Source organism: Bombina bombina, chromosome 4 (assembly GCF_027579735.1).
Source record: "Bombina bombina isolate aBomBom1 chromosome 4, aBomBom1.pri, whole genome shotgun sequence".
NCBI classification, from domain to species: Eukaryota; Metazoa; Chordata; class Amphibia; order Anura; family Bombinatoridae; genus Bombina; species Bombina bombina.
The window spans coordinates 183,396,438-183,414,805 of record NC_069502.1 but is presented as its reverse complement, the minus strand read 5'-3'; positions in this window follow the sequence as shown (position 1 = coordinate 183,414,805).

Here is an 18,368-nt window from a genome sequence, read left to right as displayed (position 1 = left end):
AACAAGCAAAAAAATTAAGTGTCTACAACTTCCCCAGTCTCACTAATGTTCACAAAAGCTGACCCTTCTAATAAAAAAATCTATGCATCTCTACATTGTAATTCTTTGAATTTATGTAAAAAAAAAACAAAAAAACTGGTGGTGTCGCCCCCTGCACCCCCCACACCACGCTAGTGATGCCACTGAACACCCCCTAGCCTACAATAAACTACCAATAGCCCTTGAAAGGGCCTTTTGTAGGGCATTGCCCTAAAGAAATCAGCTGTTTTACCTGCAAAAAAATACAAAGCCCCCCCAACAGTAAAACCCACCACCCAACTAACCCCCCAAAATAAAAAAAAACAACCTAAGCTACTCATTGCCCCTAAAGGGGCATTTGTATGGACATTGCCCTTAAAAGGGCATTCAGCTCTTTTACAAAAGCCCAAAGCCCTAATCTTAAAAAAAAGTAACACCCAAAAAAATAAATAAATCTAACACTATCCCCAGAATATCTACTCATGGTTCCTGAAGTCCGGACATCCATCTTCATCCAGGTGGCACCTTCATCCATCTCGGGGACGTCTTCTATCTTCATTTTGGCAACGCAGAGCCAATAGGATGAGAGCTACTGAAATCCTATTGGCTGATTTGAACAACCAATAGGATTTCAGTAGCTCTCATCCTATTGGCTGTTTTGAATAGCCAATAGGATTTTGCCTAAAACTTATTACATAAGGTGATGTAAGCAGGTCTGGTGACGCTATTTTATATATTTTATATATTGTATTTTAATAAATTCATTAATCTGAACAACCGGTACAAGAATCTGTTTACCCAACAGTATAAAAGTGCGTGTGCGCCTTTACCTGAGCTTGGTTATAGCTCCACCGCATGTGAGTAACCATTTGCACAGACACAAGTTTTGTATTGCAACAAAGTTACAGAATTACGCTATGTGGCATATTTCTTCTTCTTTTTTATGAGGATCAAAAGAGACCACACAGAAGACTGAAGAGTGCCAGGAAGATTATACATATCCTTATACGAACTTTACCTATATTTATTAATTTTCACGGTTTTACATATATTAATGGCACCATATATATAACACATTTTCTTGGGTTTTTCTTATCATATCACATTTATTTCAGGATTTCAGAAGCTCTCATCCGATTGGCTGATTTTAATTTGAAGGATCAAATCAGTCAGTAAGAATGCAAGGAACGCCATTTTAAAAAAGGCTACCTTGCATTCAACTTCAGTGTACGGCAGAGACCGTATTAAGAGGACGCTCCGCGCTGGATGGCATCGGCTTCCAGGATGGCTCTGCTCCGCGCCATTGGGATGAAGATAGAAGACGCCCTCAGGATGGATGAAAACCTTGCTGCCTGGATGAAGGCCTGGATGAAGACCTCGCCGCCTGGATGGAGATGGATGTCCGTACTTCAGAAACCGTGAGTCGATCTTCTGGGGTTAGTGTTTTTTTCTAATATTTTGGGGTATTTTTTTTTTAAGATTAGGGTTTGGGCTTTGAAAAAGAGCCGAATTCCCTTTTGAGGGCAATGCAAAAGAGCTAAATGCCTTTTTAAGTGCAATGCCCATACAAATTCCCTTTTAGGGGCAATAGTAGCTTAGTTATTTTTTTAGAGTTAGGTTTATTTAGTGGCAGAGATGTGGGAGGCTAGAGCTTTAGGGGTTAATAACTTTATTTTAGTGGCGGGGATCTCGGGCAATGGCGGAATAGGGGTTAATAACTTTATTATAGTGTTGGCGATGTCAAGAGCGGCGGAATAGGGGTTAATAACTTTTATTTGTATCGGCAATGTCGGGGGCGGCAGATTAGGGGTTAATAACTTTATTTAGGTGTCAGCAATGTTGAGGGCAGCAGATTAGGGGTGTTTAGACTTGGGGTTTATGTTAGGGTGTTAGCTTTAAATGTAAGTTTCTTTTCCCCATAGACATCAATGGGGTTGCGTTACGGCGATCACCATTCCGCACTTCAGGTGTTAGTTTTTTTTCTAACATTCTCTCCCCATTGATGTCTATGGGGGAAAGCTTTGACTTTGTGCGGTATGGAGATTAACGCCACCATATCGCACGCACAAGGAGGCTTTTCAATAACTCGTAATGGCAGAACTATGGAGGGTGAAATAACGCAACTTTTGTTGTGTTCGTTTCTCACTCTGTTTAGGGCAAAACTCGTAATTTATGTGATATTTTGCAATGAAGTGCTTACAAGGGCATGCAAATGTAAAAATAAACTATTTTAATGTATTAGAGCATTTTATTATAATGCACTATTGTTGCCTATAACTATGTTTTTAACATATATGAACACATAGTGTCATCTCCAGAGCAACAATTCACTAATAGGACATGTACAGTTAGCCAATGACGAGAGGCATAAATGTATAGCAACCAATCACCAGCTAGCTCCCAGCAGAGAATTGACTCAATGATCTAAAGCTCTATTCTCTGTTGAGATGATCTAAGTCCCCCCAAGAATTTTATAAATGCAAATTTTAGTTTGAGAGCTGTTTATCTCAGTATACAGGGTTTCTAGATGTTAAAGAAAGACACATACTGTATACTGTAATAAAATGCAATTAAAGATTTTGTGGGATTTCTCCCACTGCCCACAGGTTTTTGATCATTAGGTATGCTTTTCTACAAAGGATATGAAGAGAACAAAGACAACTTAATAATAGAGTAAAATGAAAAGTCTCTTAAAAATTGTTATCTCTTAGGGCCTAATGATAAAGGTTATCCTGCTTGGAGAGAAATTGTAGTGCAGACATCCGAGAGGCTAACCTTACTCAATGCTGTAAGAAAAAGGGTGGAATCTGAAAGGCCCAGATAGATAAGCGATGCCTTCAATAAATCTATCCACTCAGATGGATGATCTAAAATGATCCTCCAGCACTGCAGGATCTCTTACATGATTATAGACAGACAAATTTTGCTATACTTGTCTAAGAGGTGTTCTCGGCATTTCTCAATGTGAAGGAGAGACAAGCCCAGCTTTGCACATTCTCTTTTGTATTTTAAGGCATTTAGATATAGATTTACATGCATCAGTGATTATATATATTCTGTTTATGTTTTTAAAGTCTCTGTGTAGCCCCTGTGAAGTCTGCACTATAATTTCTCTAAAAACTAGAGGATTTTTGATCATTAGGGCCACAGAATATAATTAAGCTCTCTGGGAAACTGAAGCTGTCGTTTTTTTCAGTTTGATTTTATACAGAACAAATGCAAAGTGCAATGTAATTTCTAAAAGATACATTTAAATATATAACGAGTGATCTTTTTTTTGTTAAAGATAAACAGAAACTCTCAAAGCATATTCAGATTTTGTAAAATCACAATCCTAGATAGATTGCTGTATACAGAATATCTATGCATTAAAATACAAAATAAAAAGTGTAAATGCAGCAGAACTCTCATGTCATTCAGTGCTCAACTCTCACATACAGAAATGCAAGGAACATCCCTGAAAGTATAGCAAAATCTGCCTTTTTAGAATATCATGCTGGAGGATAATTTTATATCATTTTATATATTAGATATTAATATCTCACAAAAGAAAGTGGCTGCAAATTTTCCCATTTACGATAGTGGTCTTTAAAAAGTTCTCTCACTGTAAATTGTGGTTTTGAAAAAATTGTGACATTTCTATCACTGAAATTGGTTTTCCCTAGTAGGAACTTGTATGATCTTAACAAAATACAACAATGAGGTTGAATATCTTCACACATATATGTCTTGTAAAAAAACCATCTAAGGACCAGATTACAAAAGGAGCGCTAATTAACACTCCCGCTCAAACATTAATTGCGCTAGAATTAAGCATTTTGCGCTCGTCATGTTGTGCTTGTATTATGAGTTGAAAGTAAACTGTTTTCCCTCTCACACTAACCCGACGAGCATATAAAGCTGAAGTTAGAATATGGCATGTGCATTAACATATTCCCCCATAGAAGCAATAAAGTAAAAAAAGTGAAAAACAAACCTACTCATCCTACTCACGCGCAAACCCGATCTCATATTCTCATGAGCACTAACTCAACATGAGAATATTAATATTTCCCAATTCAATGTTCTTCACATACAAGATTATGTTCTATTTATTCATAAATAAATATTTCTAAATATAACTGATAGTATTTGTACAACATATATCTATACCTATATAGATAGATAGATAGATAGATAGATAGATAGATGTGCTGTCCCCAGAGTCACAGGCAGTTAACTTCAGACAGGTCTGGGTGCAAGAACCATAGGGAAAGCAGCACTCACTTACAAGCTCTCAGCTAAGACCTTGACGGGTACCTGGGCTTGACCCATTTGGCCAAATGCTGTAACTAACCCTTCCATTTTTGCTTCTAATCTTAGCTGAGAGCTTGCAAGTGAGACTTCATATCTTTGAGCCTTTATAATCTTTATAACTTTTGTGTACAATATTTTCTTTGAATAATTATTAATAGATGGTGTTATTATGAACTCTCATAATAACACCATCTATTAAAAATTATTCAACTGTACTTTGTAATGTATTTGTGATGTGTTTTGTGACACAGTTAACCCCTTAACAACCAAGGACGTGTCAGGCACGTCCTATAAAAAGTGTCAGTTAAAGACCAAGAACGTGCCTGACACATCCTCTTGAGTTTCAAGCGCTGGAAGTGATCCTGATCGCTTCCAGATGCTTTCAGGGTATTGCAGTGAATATTGATATTGAGGCATCAATATCGATATTGAGGCATCCTGCAATACCTTTTTTTTACACACCGATGCTGAGAGAGCCACTCTGTGGCCCTCTCTGCATTGGCCAGCGATAGTGCTGATCATTGGTGGGTGTGAGCCATAGCAGTGAAGTGGGGGAGTGGCCCATCGCTGGTCCACTTCCTGTCTGGCCGGATGATGGTGCCGGTAGCGGGGGACGGGAGTGAGTGGGACTGGGACCGCTACACTACAGAAAAGTGTAAGGGATGGAGGGAGAGGGGGGAATACATGTTTGGAAAGGGGGGTAGGGTATTGAGGGGGGCAGCTACACTACAGAAAATTGGGGGTTTATTTATTTATTAAAAAAAGGCATTTTTTTAACAAACTGGGTACTGGTAGACAGGTACCCAAGATGGCAGCAACTATGTTGAGGGGGGAGGGTTAGAGAGCTGTGTGTGGGGGGGTTATAAGGGAGGTTGGGGGCTAAGGGGGGATCCAACACTGCAGAATAATTATAAAATTATTTATTGTTTTTTTTTAACAAGCATTTTATTTTAGTACTGGCAGACTTTCTGCCAGTACTTAAGATGGCAGGGACAATTGTGAGGTGGGGAGGGAAGAGAGCTGTTTGAGGGGGGTCAGGGAGGGATCAGGGGGTGGGATGTCTCAGGTGGGAGGCTGATCTCTACACTAAAGCTAAAATTAACCCTACAAGCTACCTAATTAACCCCTTAACAGCTGGGCATAATAAAAAGTGTGGTGCACAGCGGCATTTAGCGGCCTTCTAATTACCAAAAAGCAATGCCAAAGCCATATATGTCTGCTATTTCTGAACAAAGGGAATCCCAGAGAAGAATTTATAACAATTTGTGCCATAATTGCACATGCTGTTTGTAAATAATTTCAGTGAGAAACCTTAAATTTTAAAAAAGTTAACGATTTTTTTTTATTTGATCGCATTTGGCGGTGAAATGGTGGCATGAAATATACCAAAATGGGCCTAGATCAATACTTTGGGTTGTTTACTAAAAAAAAATATATACATGTGAAGGGTTATTCAAGGATTCTTTGCAGATATCAGTATTACACTGTAACTATCGCTAATTTTGAAAAAATTAAAAAGGTTTGGAAATAACGAAGTGCTACTTGTACTTATTGCCCTATAACTTGCAAAAAAGCAAAGAACATGTAAACATTGGGTATTTCTAAACTCAGGACAAAATTTAGAAACTATTTAGCATCAGTGTTTTTTGGTAGTTGTAGATGTGTAACATATTTTGGGGGTCAAAAGTTAGAAAAAGTGTGTTTTTTCAATCATATTTTATAATTTGTTTATAGTAAATTATAAGATATGATGAAAATAATGGTATCTTTAGAAAGTCCATTTAATGGCAAGAAAAAACAGTATATAATATGTGTGGGTACAGTAAATGAGTAAGAGGAAAATTACAGCTTAACACAAACACCGCAGAAATGTAAAAATAGCCCTGGTCCTAAACGGTATGAAAATCGAAAATCGGTCTGGTCACTAAGGGGTTATCCAGAGCTCTGAAGTCATAGTAATCATTCTAGCGTAAATCATAATTGTGCTCAAGTAATCGTGTTTACTATCAACTTGTAATATGAGTGGTAAGCTCAACAAGCTCAAACCATGAGGTGCAAACGTTTGCGCTCCACTCATAATCTGACCTATAATTTCCCACTTAAATTAACATCCACTCTATGGAATCCCTGCTTCACACAATCATGTATTTTAGTATGCCGGTCTTCATATGATAAATAGCAACTGAAAAGAGTTTATTAACTGTAATGTTGCTTTTTTGTACTGCAGTCAAGTTACAGGGACTCCAAAAGAAAGGGTGCTCCAGCCTTTGCAGTTTAAAGTTAAGTGACCTTTATTCTGCCATGGTCCACGAAACAATTATTTGATGTGGATGAGGTGGCTGCTTCCTGGCTCCTGTGCCTAATTGTTTTGACTGCTGTTCCCAACCCTTTGCTTATTCAAGTTGCAGGGACACTATACAGTAAATGTCCCCTTAATTTGTTCCCAATGACTTGTTATACCAGCCTCAGAGTATAACATTTATGAGAAATTGCTCCTTTATATTTCTTTTGCAAATTAAATTGCTCTTAGAAACCACAACCCATAAACATAGGCTAAGCTTACAGAGAGGTCAGACATCCTTATCTTATCTCTCAAATGCTTCCTTTCTTATCTCATTAACATTTTAGAACTTTCTCCCACACCCTACTGGGAGTGTAATTTCTTTACAAAGCTTGTCAATACCCTATTATTATTATTATTATTATAGTTATTATTATTATTATTATTATTATTATTATTATTATTATCATCATCATTTATTTGAATAGTGCTGCAAACCTCTGTATTACTGGTTCCAATATAAAGGCAAAGGAGCTATTTGTAAACAATTTAATATATTCCAGCAGGTAAAAGGGATCATTGGGAACAAATTAAAGTGGTGAAAGAAATTGGGTAAACTGTCCCTTTAATTATTCTGCTGCCTTACATTAGTATATATTACTAAAAGCTAAAATTGGGGATTTTGGGGGGAAAACTGCAATAATTGAATCATGCTGAAAGCTGATATATTTAAAGTGACAGTCAAGTAAAAATTAAACTTTCTTAATTCAGATAAGGCATGCAATTTTTAACAACTTTCCATAGCACTTTTATCATCAAATGTACTTTGTTCTTTTGGTATTCTTTGTTAAAATCTAAACTTTAGTAGGCTCATAAACTGATTTCTAATCTGTTGAAAGGCACCTCTTATCTTAGTTCATTTTGACAGTTTTTCACAGTTAGACGCAGCTAGTTCATATGTGTCATATAGATAACATTTTCACCCCATGGAGTTATTTATGAGTCAGCACTGATTGGCTAAAATGCATGTCTGTCAAAAGAACTGAGATAAAGGGGCAGTCTGCAGAGGCTTAGATACAAGATAATCACAGAGGTAAAAAGTGTATTAATATAACAGCGTTGGTTATGCAAAACTGGGAAATAGGCAACAAAGGAATCATCTATCTTTTTAAACAAAAAAACATTTTCAAGTAGACTGTCCCTTTTAAGTATTGTTAGAGATTTCAAATCCATCTCTAGTTGAATATGAACTGAAGGTCAGTGGTCTGAATAAAGCTATGACAGGCGTTCAGAGCATGCTGTCTGTAGCAATCTGTTTTTACTTTTTGTATTTTTTAAAATGGTTTGCTTAAAAGCATGCACAGGGTTTTGTTTCATTTTTTTAGGACCAATAAAAAAGGTCTTTTGTGCTTGCAGCTGCCTAAGCAGATGGATTACTGGAAAAAAATCAAGCTGATCGCTGAAGTAGAAAAGAAACAAGTAAATCTGTAAAGACAACTTGCTGGAATGAAGAAAATATTCACATACAATTCCTGTTATTTCTCTCTTATTTTTTTTCAGCACACTATCTCTATTAACCATCAAACAGCTAAATATCTCATTTCTATACATATTACTAAATAACCGTTATACTTCAAATTCTACATATAATATAAATAATATTTACTTTGCACCAAATGTTCCTTAAAGTAACGGTAAAGAGATGTGTTCAATTGCATATTAATCTGTTTATGTCACAAATAATGCATTCACATTTTTGCCCCCCCAATATTTTTTTAAAGTTTTATTTTTGCATAGCAACAGATTTTCATTGCATTTAAGAACCATATGCCCAACAAGTCTGTCTGCATTTCCTATAAAGTATACAATTAATTCATAGTCTTATGCTTATCCCAGACATTCTTGAGGTCTCCCACAGTGTATGTCTTAACTACCCCTGATGGATGGTTATTCTATGAATCAACCAGTTAAGCAAACCACTCTTGAACTTGCTATCCTTCAACTCAATATTATTTTCCTATCTGCATTATATTCTGTCCTCTGCCCCCCTTAGTATGTTCTCATTTGCACTGCTGAAGTAGAGAGCAGTACTGCCCACTCCATACTTATATGGGGCATGCTCCAGCCTCCGGTTACCTTCCGCTTAATCCTTTACAGAGGCGTTCCACTCATTTTCACTGCGGTTTGTCAGACTGGATTACAGAGAAGTCAGCTGAACATGTGGCAGGGCTTCACATTGGCTGTATCACCAGAGGGATAAAAAGAATGTTCAAGAGTGACAGAAAGCTGCAGCAGAAAAACTAATGAAAAAACATGTGCCAAAGAAAAACCCATCCTAAAAACCCTCCTGTACTAAAACCCCTAAGCTTTTTGATCCCTAAGCTGCCCCAAACCCCATAAAGAAACACCATAAACCGCCAAAAAATGGCTAAACCAGTAACCATTATTAACTACTAAACCAATACAATTTGAAAAAGTAAAACCCTATCTCTAATATAAACACCTAAATAGCAACAACTCCCATTGCAAAACCACCCATGGCTAAAACCCATTATCAGCTATTAAACACTGAAATGCCACAACCCATTTAAAAACCCTTACACTATTAACCCCTAAACTATTATACATTCCATCGTTAGCAAAATGCCATGATAAACCTCCCTTCACCATTCTTACCCCCACAGCAGACACCCCCAATACAACCTAAAATAATACCTAAGGCCCCTCCCAGTACAGACCCTTAGTGCAAATCTCACTACATAAACTATACACTGAGACCCCCCCAAAAAAAACTAGTTGAAAAAAAACATATTTTAAAATTACCATTACAAAATCTATGCTTACAAAGACCCGCTCTCTGCTCTCTGCTAAGCGGGTCTGTTATATTTACTCAGCGCATCGGGCCAGCTGTATAGTCATAGCCCAGCCCGACCGCGCCATAAGACTAAGTGCAGCTCGCTCCTGTCACTCTGAGGTGGTGGACAGAAATCAACCCGATCGAATACGATCGGGTTGATTGACACCCCCTTCTAGCGTCTGACTGGTCGCAAATCTGCAGGGGGTGGTATTGCAGCAGACATGAAACGCTACATTGTATCATGTCCGCTCGCACTTTAGTAAATTGACCCCTTACAGTTTATTTTTTATTTTTAGTGGGTTTTGTAGTAACTAAAGGGGTTTCAGAAGTCAGTTTAGGTTGGCGTCTTGTATTGGTGGTTCCATGTTGGGAGTGAGGCCTAGGTTATTGTACTTTTAGTTTTGGGTATTGGTTAAGGGGTTAATAGAGAAGGCTTTTTATACTATTGGGAGCTGTGGTGGTTTAAAGGTTAAAGGGACAGTAATGGCAGTGGAGGGCCCTCTAGTGGGTCTGTAGCAAAATTAAGGGATAATTGACTTGAAGTCTGGAGTGTTCTAGGTGTTTTCTTATATTGTTGCAAGTTAGGGGGCGGGTGTCTTTTTCTTACCTTTATAGGGTCTTGTTGCAGTGGACCCGGCCTCTTTGTTCCTGAATCCAGACTTTCTCTGTAGAATTCTTCTTCTGGCTACTGGCGTGTGAGAAAATGGAGCGTGCTAGGAGGAAATCTGTACCCCCCAAAATGATATAGAGAGATAGTGCAGGAGGTTCCAGGGAGGAGAGGACCTGGGATGGAACTTGGAGGATCAAAGATCGAAGATTTGTTACACCCTACCCTACAATCCAGACCCCTTGTTAGATCCCTATCTAAATCCAAGCCACCGGTTAGGAGGGGATTGGGCCTTTAGGAGAAGGCAGCCAATCCAGTGACCCAGTCACCCACGGCAGGCCCACATTTTCATGCCCCAGGGTTACTAGGGGTTCCATCTATCTCACATGCCCAGGTTAGGAGTCCCAGTCAAGATAACCCCACCCCTAGGCCAACTGAGCTGGGCAGCATCCTTACTCAGGAAAGCATGGTGGGCCCCCAGTGGCCCTAGCGACCATCCTCTGTCTGGCCCAGTCTCTTGTGGCAGCCATTGCCCCTGGGGGTACTGCGGCAGGCAAGGGTGGCATAGAGTTTGGGGGTCAGCCGGCTGCCTGCCACAGGCTTCCATGCCAGCAAGGCCGTAACTGGTGATTGGCTCCACCCCTCCATATGAGGCAGGGTGTGCGACAGGACAAACAAGCATATATAGGGGATCTGATACTGTTGTGACACATGGATGTTTGGCAAAAGGAACTCATAGGGTTGGGAATTGTGAGAGAACGGATGCATCAGGAAAGAATCAAGAGAGTATGGTAGTGACAACAAGCCAAATGAGTGGCGTGAGTGAGGACATGATCAGGCGGGCAGTGGAGGCTGCTCTGGGAATAAGTGTGAATGGGTATGATGGGGGTGCCTCAGGGGCCTCTTCCTTTGCCAAGAGTACTCCCCAAATGTTTTATCTTCACAGGGTGTGTCCAAAGACAGCACAAACAAGGATATGGCATCAGCAATCAGGCAGGAGGCCGGTGCAATGCAAGATAACATTCCTCCCCCATCACTTTCAGCTCTACTACCACAGTCAGCAGGAGCTGCACCACCATTGGCCCCTAGCGGTGAGTACCTACTGGGCACTTCTACACATGCAGAGTTAGGTACATCTTCTAGCGAGTCAGGCTCTGAGGGTGATGGTTATCTAGGATTAGTGGGTAAAGGACAAAAAGAAATGTTTAAGATGATCAAGAAATTGGTGGCAGCGCAGGTTAAGGGTAAGGTTGCACCAACAACAGGGAGTGAGTTGGTTCCTTTACACAGGAAGGGGGTGGCAGCTATCCCAACAAAAGTAGCGAGGATAGTAGCATCTCATAGGGATACATATCCCTGTTTGGTTCACTCCCTGTACGCATATTTGAAGTCTAAAGTGGAGAAAAAGATTCAAGATGGGCGCTATGTGAACATCTTCAAACTTTCACCAGAGGCTTGTAGGGCGAAAGAAAAGGCAGCAGATGGCACGTGCCCTAAGAAAGTACATCTGCCAGAGACCTATGAAGAATGACAGCCATGCTTAAGGGTGCTTGCAATGTGCTATTTGGATAAATGGCACTCGCAAGGGTACCATAGATTATATTCATACTAGGTACAAAGAGGGTGCATGGCGTGAATATGACATGGCCTTCTGTAGAAAAATGGTTGGCGATCCCCTACTTTATTTTGGCACCCAGGATATGCACCTGTGGTCCAAGTTAGGTTTGGAAATTGCTACACACACTTCCACTGTGGCACACCTGGTCACAGCACGTCAAATGCCCCATCCTAAGCAGAGGATCAGGGAATATTTGAAGTTCCAGGATAAGCAATGTGACAGGGGAGCAAGTTGTTCCTTTCATCATGTATGCAGATACTGCAGTGGGCCACATCCAGGGATGGAATGAAGTAAAAGAAAAGAGACAGGAATCGAGAAACAAATCTCTCGAGGGGGTCCTGGCAACAAGGGCGCCAACGCCCCTTAAGATGTCTGCTATGGCACCATGGCTGGTGCAATACCCTGATGGAGAAGCGGCTGGGTTTCTCAGGTCAGGATTAGAGGAGGGTTTTAGAATTCCAGTTAGCAGTCGCGTTGAGAGGTCCACAGTACATTGTAACCTCAAGTCGGCTTACAGGGAAAAACTGGGCAAAGAGTTAGCAATGGGCAGGATGACAGGACCATTTTGAGAGTGTCGCTCCCAGAGTTGGTCATTTCACCTTTGGGGGTTGTGCCCAAGAAGGACACTGGCAAGTTTAGGTTAATACACCACTAGTTGTATCCTAAAGGGGCTTCAGTGAATGACGACATTGATCCTACTCTAAGCTCAGTGCACTATAAGTCCTTTGATGATGCACTTACACTAGTCAGGATAAAGGGATTGGGAGCACTAATGGCAAAGCTAGACTGCTTCCCCTGCTTCCTTCAGCCTTTCACTTAATGGGTATGAAGTTTAAAGGCGCATACTATGTGGACAGATGTCTACCCATAGGGTGCTCATTGTCTTGCACTCTGCTTGAAAGTTTTAGCTCCTTTCTACACTGGGTAGTGCAGAAGGCGTCTGGTGGTTGGTCCGTGGCCCACTAGCTTGATGATTTCTTACTGGTGGGGAGGGCTGATTTGGACAAATGTGAGCAAATTATGTAAATCATGCAAGTCATGATAGGCAGATTTGGGGTACCGCTGCCGTCGGACAAGACACAGGTCCTTGCACGTGTCTCACTTTCTTAGAAATAGAAATTGACACAAGAGCAGCCATTTGCAGACTCCCACAGGACAAGGTCAACCGCTTGTTACAGGTGTTTCGGGCAATGGCTGAGGCGGATTGAGTCTGAACTGCAAAAAACTGCAATCATTGCTGGGTCTATTCAATTTTGCCGGTAGGGTCATCCCAATGGGGATGGTTTTTAACCGGAGATTAGAGGGACAACTTAAGGGGCCAAAAAGGATGCACAAGCATTTCAGAGTGACCCAAGAGATGAAAGATGATCCCAAAGTGTGGGAGGAATTTCTAAAGAAATTCAATGGGATTTGCTTATAGGAGAGACAAACCAATCTCCAACCAAACGCTGCACTTATTCACCGTTGCGGACGGAGGCTATAAATACGGGGCATACCGTGAAGGGAAATGGAACACAGCTCCATGGCCTCAGAATTGGATTACCTTGGGGCTGACAAGGAATCTGACGCTAATAGACATTTTCCCGATCATTGTGTCAATAGAACTATGGGGACAGAAATGAGCCAATAAAACTGTTATTTTCTGCTCTGATAATATGAGCGTGGTATACGCTATAAATCGCTTGTCTGCATTATCACCAGTGGTGGTCTCATACTTGAGACACCTGGTGTTGCCTTGCCTGCAGCTTAAATTTTGCTTCACTGCAAGGCATGTACCGGGGGTGCAAAATGTAATAGCAGAATCTCTGTCTAGGTTCAAGTGGGTGCAATTTAGACAGGCATCTCCCAGGGCATAACCGTCAGGCCTAACATGTCCATCCTTTCTTTGGCAGATGGCGGAGGCAGGGAAAATATTATCCCCTTAGTCTGAGCAACTCTGGACCCCAAGACTTAGAAAATCACTGGAAGGGATAAGAAAGTTTTGCCAGGCAATTCATATGCTCATCAGCATTCAAAGTTTTGTTATTCCAAACAGTGTTCTTGATTGCATTTGCAGGCACCTTAAGGCTTGGGTATTAGTGGCATCATCCAAAAACGGGGTTTCCGGTGGCATTAAAATGAGAACACGTGAGGCCGTCGGTATATGGGCTTATGTTACTGGTACCAAGATCTAAAACAGATCAGGATGGTAAAGGTGCTTGGTTCCACTTAAACAGGCACGAGATTCAGGAATGTTGTCCTGTTAGGAACTTTAGAGGTGTACTGTAAATTGAGGCCGGCTGGCCCACAACAGTTGCTCATTCATGAGGATGGCACCTCATTGTCAGTATTTCAGTTCCGTAAGGTACTCTCTGAGACCGCAGCCAAGTTGGGACTAGACCAGTCGAAGATTGCCCCTCATTCATTTCGAAACGAGGTGATGACGAGTGCGGCCGCAGGTGGATCCACTAGCGCAGAAATAAAGCGGTTGGGATGGTGAAAGTCAGGGAGATACAAACTCTATATTTGTCTCTTGAATGGGGAATAAAACGGTTTTATATATATATATATATATATATATATATATATATATATATATATAGTATATAAAGGGGATACAGATATATATACAGTATCTATAGAAGGGAAGAGGATATATATATATATATATATATATATAAATACATTACATATGTACAAAGCAGGGGGGACGGGTACGTCTCACCAATTATGTGTGGGACATTTGTGTTGGAGTTTCCTGTTATTTCAGGCAAGATTTCCCCTCCAGTACACATATGTATAATAGGGCATTCCTTTTTGCATTGGGCGGCTATCAGGGCTCTGCATTTACCAGACGGGTAGCAGCTAGGATTTCCCACATCCAGAGCTAACATTTGTTGGCTATGCCGCACGTGGGTAACCTGGAACGAGTTACCAGATCTTCTCCAGGACACACACAGGAGGTGGGGGCATCCTTAAATTATTGTTTTGCATCTGGGGGGGAAATAACTTAGGAAGATGGTCTCGGACCTTCGTTGGTTGTGTGTGTAGCTCCAAAGTGTGAAAGTGGGGTGGTGCAACATGGTTGCACGATTGTGTTGGAGGTACATCGTAACACAGAGGGCAGCATACAATGTGAGGAAGAAGGTGGGAATAGCAGGCACGGCATTAGGCGGCTTTGTCATAAGGCATGATTCCTTAAGGGCAGACAACAAGGATCTCTATCGCCCTGATGGTGTATACCTGACGGATGTTGGATTAGACATTTTCCTTGCGGACATTAGAAAAGCACTGTTAACAGTTATATAAAAAAAAGTTTTATAGTAAGGTTATAAGTTATTAAGGAAGTGTGAATCCTCTTAGTTTAAAAAAATAAATAAAATAAAAATATGTTGGTATAATGTTATTTATATATTTAATGAGCATAGTCAGTTAGGTGGCGGGAAGAGAAAGTAGTTAGTAGTTAATTGGGGAGGCGACGCCCACTAGGTACCAACCTAGGGGTTAATCCCTCCTACGAATCATAGGGCGAAGAGCTCTACAAATTACAACTCTCTCTGTCATTGAGTGCGAGCAGCCCGTGCCGTGCTGCAGACACCGAAAGGGGGCTCTGGCCATCTGGCAATAGGGGTTAATTTAGTGATTAGGTGCCACCACCAGTTTAACGAACTTGATACAAGTTCTAATGTTATTGATAAAAGAGTTGTCTAGTATTGGCATATTAGCCTTGATTAAGGAGTTTATTGTTAATAAACGAAACCGTGACCGGTCTTTCTCCCAAACATGGTGTGTGTGTGTGTTTATTGGTTAATTCATGCTTAGATAACATAGGACGTAATAGGAGGTTTATCTCTTAAGTCAAAATTAGACATTCTTAATTTAGACAGAGCATATAATTCTAAACAACTTTCCAATTTAGTTCTATTATTTAATTTGTTTCCTTATCTTATAGATTGCTGAAAAGTTTATCAAGGTAACCTCACACATTAGTTCAGTTAGAAACCAGTAGTGCATTGCTGCTGCTTCAACAAATGATACCAAGAGAATGAAGCTAATTTGATAATAGAAGTAAACTGGAAAGTTGTTTAAAATTGTATGTTCTACCAAAATCATGAAAGTAAAATTTTGGGTTTCATGTCCCTTTAATCACAGTCGGGGGGTTAGACATCAATAAGGATAGTGAAGACCTTACTCAAAATTAGCATGGAATCTGTATAATGTGATGAAAGTTTAATGACAGAATGGTCAGGCATATTGGATATTAATCATATATACAGTTTAGGTTCTTATAGATAATAAGCTTAAATAGTTGCTGGGAAAATCTATTGAAACCATTGTAGCAAAAGAGCCAAGACAGATGCACACAAAGGAAAAAGTATCTCAATGTGTTTCATAGTACAGAAAAGGGAGCAATTTTATGTATATTTTTCAATAATTAAAATATTATTTCCAAAAAATATCTGAAAAAATAACAAATGATAAATGATAAAAGTTTTATGCAGTATATATACAAAGATACAATTTACATTTATACAGTTTTCGTGCAAATATACATGCTCTTTCTTAAAGGGACAGTGAAGTCCAAAAAAACCTTTCATGATTCAGATAGGGCATGTAATTTTAAACAACTTTCCAATTTGCCGGTACTTTTATCACCAATTTTGCTTTGCTCTCTTGGTATTCTTAGTTGAAAGCTAAACCTTGGAGGTTCATATGCTAATATCGCCTCTAACCTAAATGCATTTTGATAGTTTTTCACCACTAGAGGTCATTAGTTCATGTGTTTCATATAGATAACATTGAGCTCATGCACGTGAATTTACCATGGAGACAGCTCTGATTGGCTAAAATGCAAGTCTGTCAAAAGAACTGAAATAAGGGGGCAGTCTGCTGCTGCTTAGATACAAGGTAATTACAGAGGTAAAATTATAACTGTGATAGTTATGCAAAACTGGGGAATTGGTAATTAAGGGATTATCTATCTTTTAAAACAACAAAAATTCTGGTGTTGACTGTCCCTTTAAATGAATGTCTCTTCCATGATTCAGACAGAGCATGTGATTTTAAGCAACTTTCTAATTTGCTTATATTATCTTGATTGTTTTATTCTCTTGGTATCCTTAGTTGAAAAGCATACCTAGATAGGCTCATGAGCAGCAATGCATTACTGGGAGGTAGCTGCTGATTTGTTGGTTCATTGGTTCACCAAATGTTTTCAGATAGCTCCCAGTAGTGCATAGAAGCTCATTCAAAAAAGGATACAATGATAATGAAGCTAATTAGATAAAATAAGCAAATTAGAAAGTTTATTAAAATCAAATGCTCTATTTGAATCATGAAAAATAGAAAAAATAAAAAATGTGTTTCATGCAAAATTAGAGCTAATCTTCATATTAAAGTGCAACAAGTCTCTATTCACACGGATTTTAGGTTGCAGCTTGTGTTGCATGTCTTTTTGATTTGATAAATATGTGAATGGCTTGACCCATATGGATGGAAAGTGTAAAAAGATTTGCTAGCAATAATTAGTAAGACCTTTAAGGCTGCCTCTTATCTGAATGCATTTTGATAGTTTTTAACCACTAGAGAGCATTAGTTCATGCGTGCCATATAGATAACATTGTGCTCACGTCCATGGAGTTGCCTAGGAGTCAGCACTGATTGGTTAAAATGCAAGTCTGTCAAAAGAACTGAATTAATGGGGCAGTCTGCAGAGGCTTAAATCACAGAGGTGAAAAGTGTATTAATATGACTGTGTTGGTTATGCAAGATTAGGGAATGGGTAATAAAGGGGTTATCTATCTTTTTAAACAATACAAACTCTGGTTTAGACTGTCCCTTTAAGATAATAAAGATTGGAAAAAAGTGGGCTTAGACAATGCAAGAAATTGTAACATGGCAATAGGTAAATGTAAGAATGGTAGGAGAGTTAAAGGGACACTGAACCCAATTTTTTTTCTTTTGTGATTCAGATAGAGCATTCAATTTTAAGCAACTTTCTCATTTACTCCTATTATCAATGTTTCTTCGTTCTCTTGCTATCTTTATTTGAAAAATAATGCATCTAAGCTTTTTTTGGGGGTTCAGAACTCTGGACAGCACTTTTTTATTGGTGAATGAATTTATCCACCAATCAGCAAGAACAACCCAGGCTGTTCACCAAAAATGGGCCGGCATCTAAAATTACGTTCTTGCATTTCAAATAAAGATACCAAGAGAATGAATAAAATGCTATAATAGGAGTAAATTAGAAAGTTTCTTAAAATGTCATGTTCTATCTGAATCACAAAATAAAATTGTTGGGTTCAGTGTCCCTTTAAGTCTGGTCTGCAAAGGTTAAAGGTGGATGAGAAAACAAAAGTTGAAGCTATGAGGGGTTGGTGAGTTAAAGAAAAAGCTTTTGTTCATTATTATTGTAGGAGAAATGGTTATATTCTTGGAATTGTATTGTTATGAAGTGCAGATGCAGTTGTCAGTACTTTGTAGATTGATAGAGAATCTGAAGACAATAATTACTCCTAAGTGCTAGCACTTGGCAGAGAACTCAATTGATGTTAAAACGTTAGGCATTTATCAGAATGGAGTCAGTTTCCATGTTGTTTATATCTTCTTAAAATCAGTTTTCTATTTATTCTTAGAATCAACTACTGAACTATCAGTTGTCATTGTCTTAAAGAATATAACATTTGAAAAAAAGGTTACTGATCAGCTA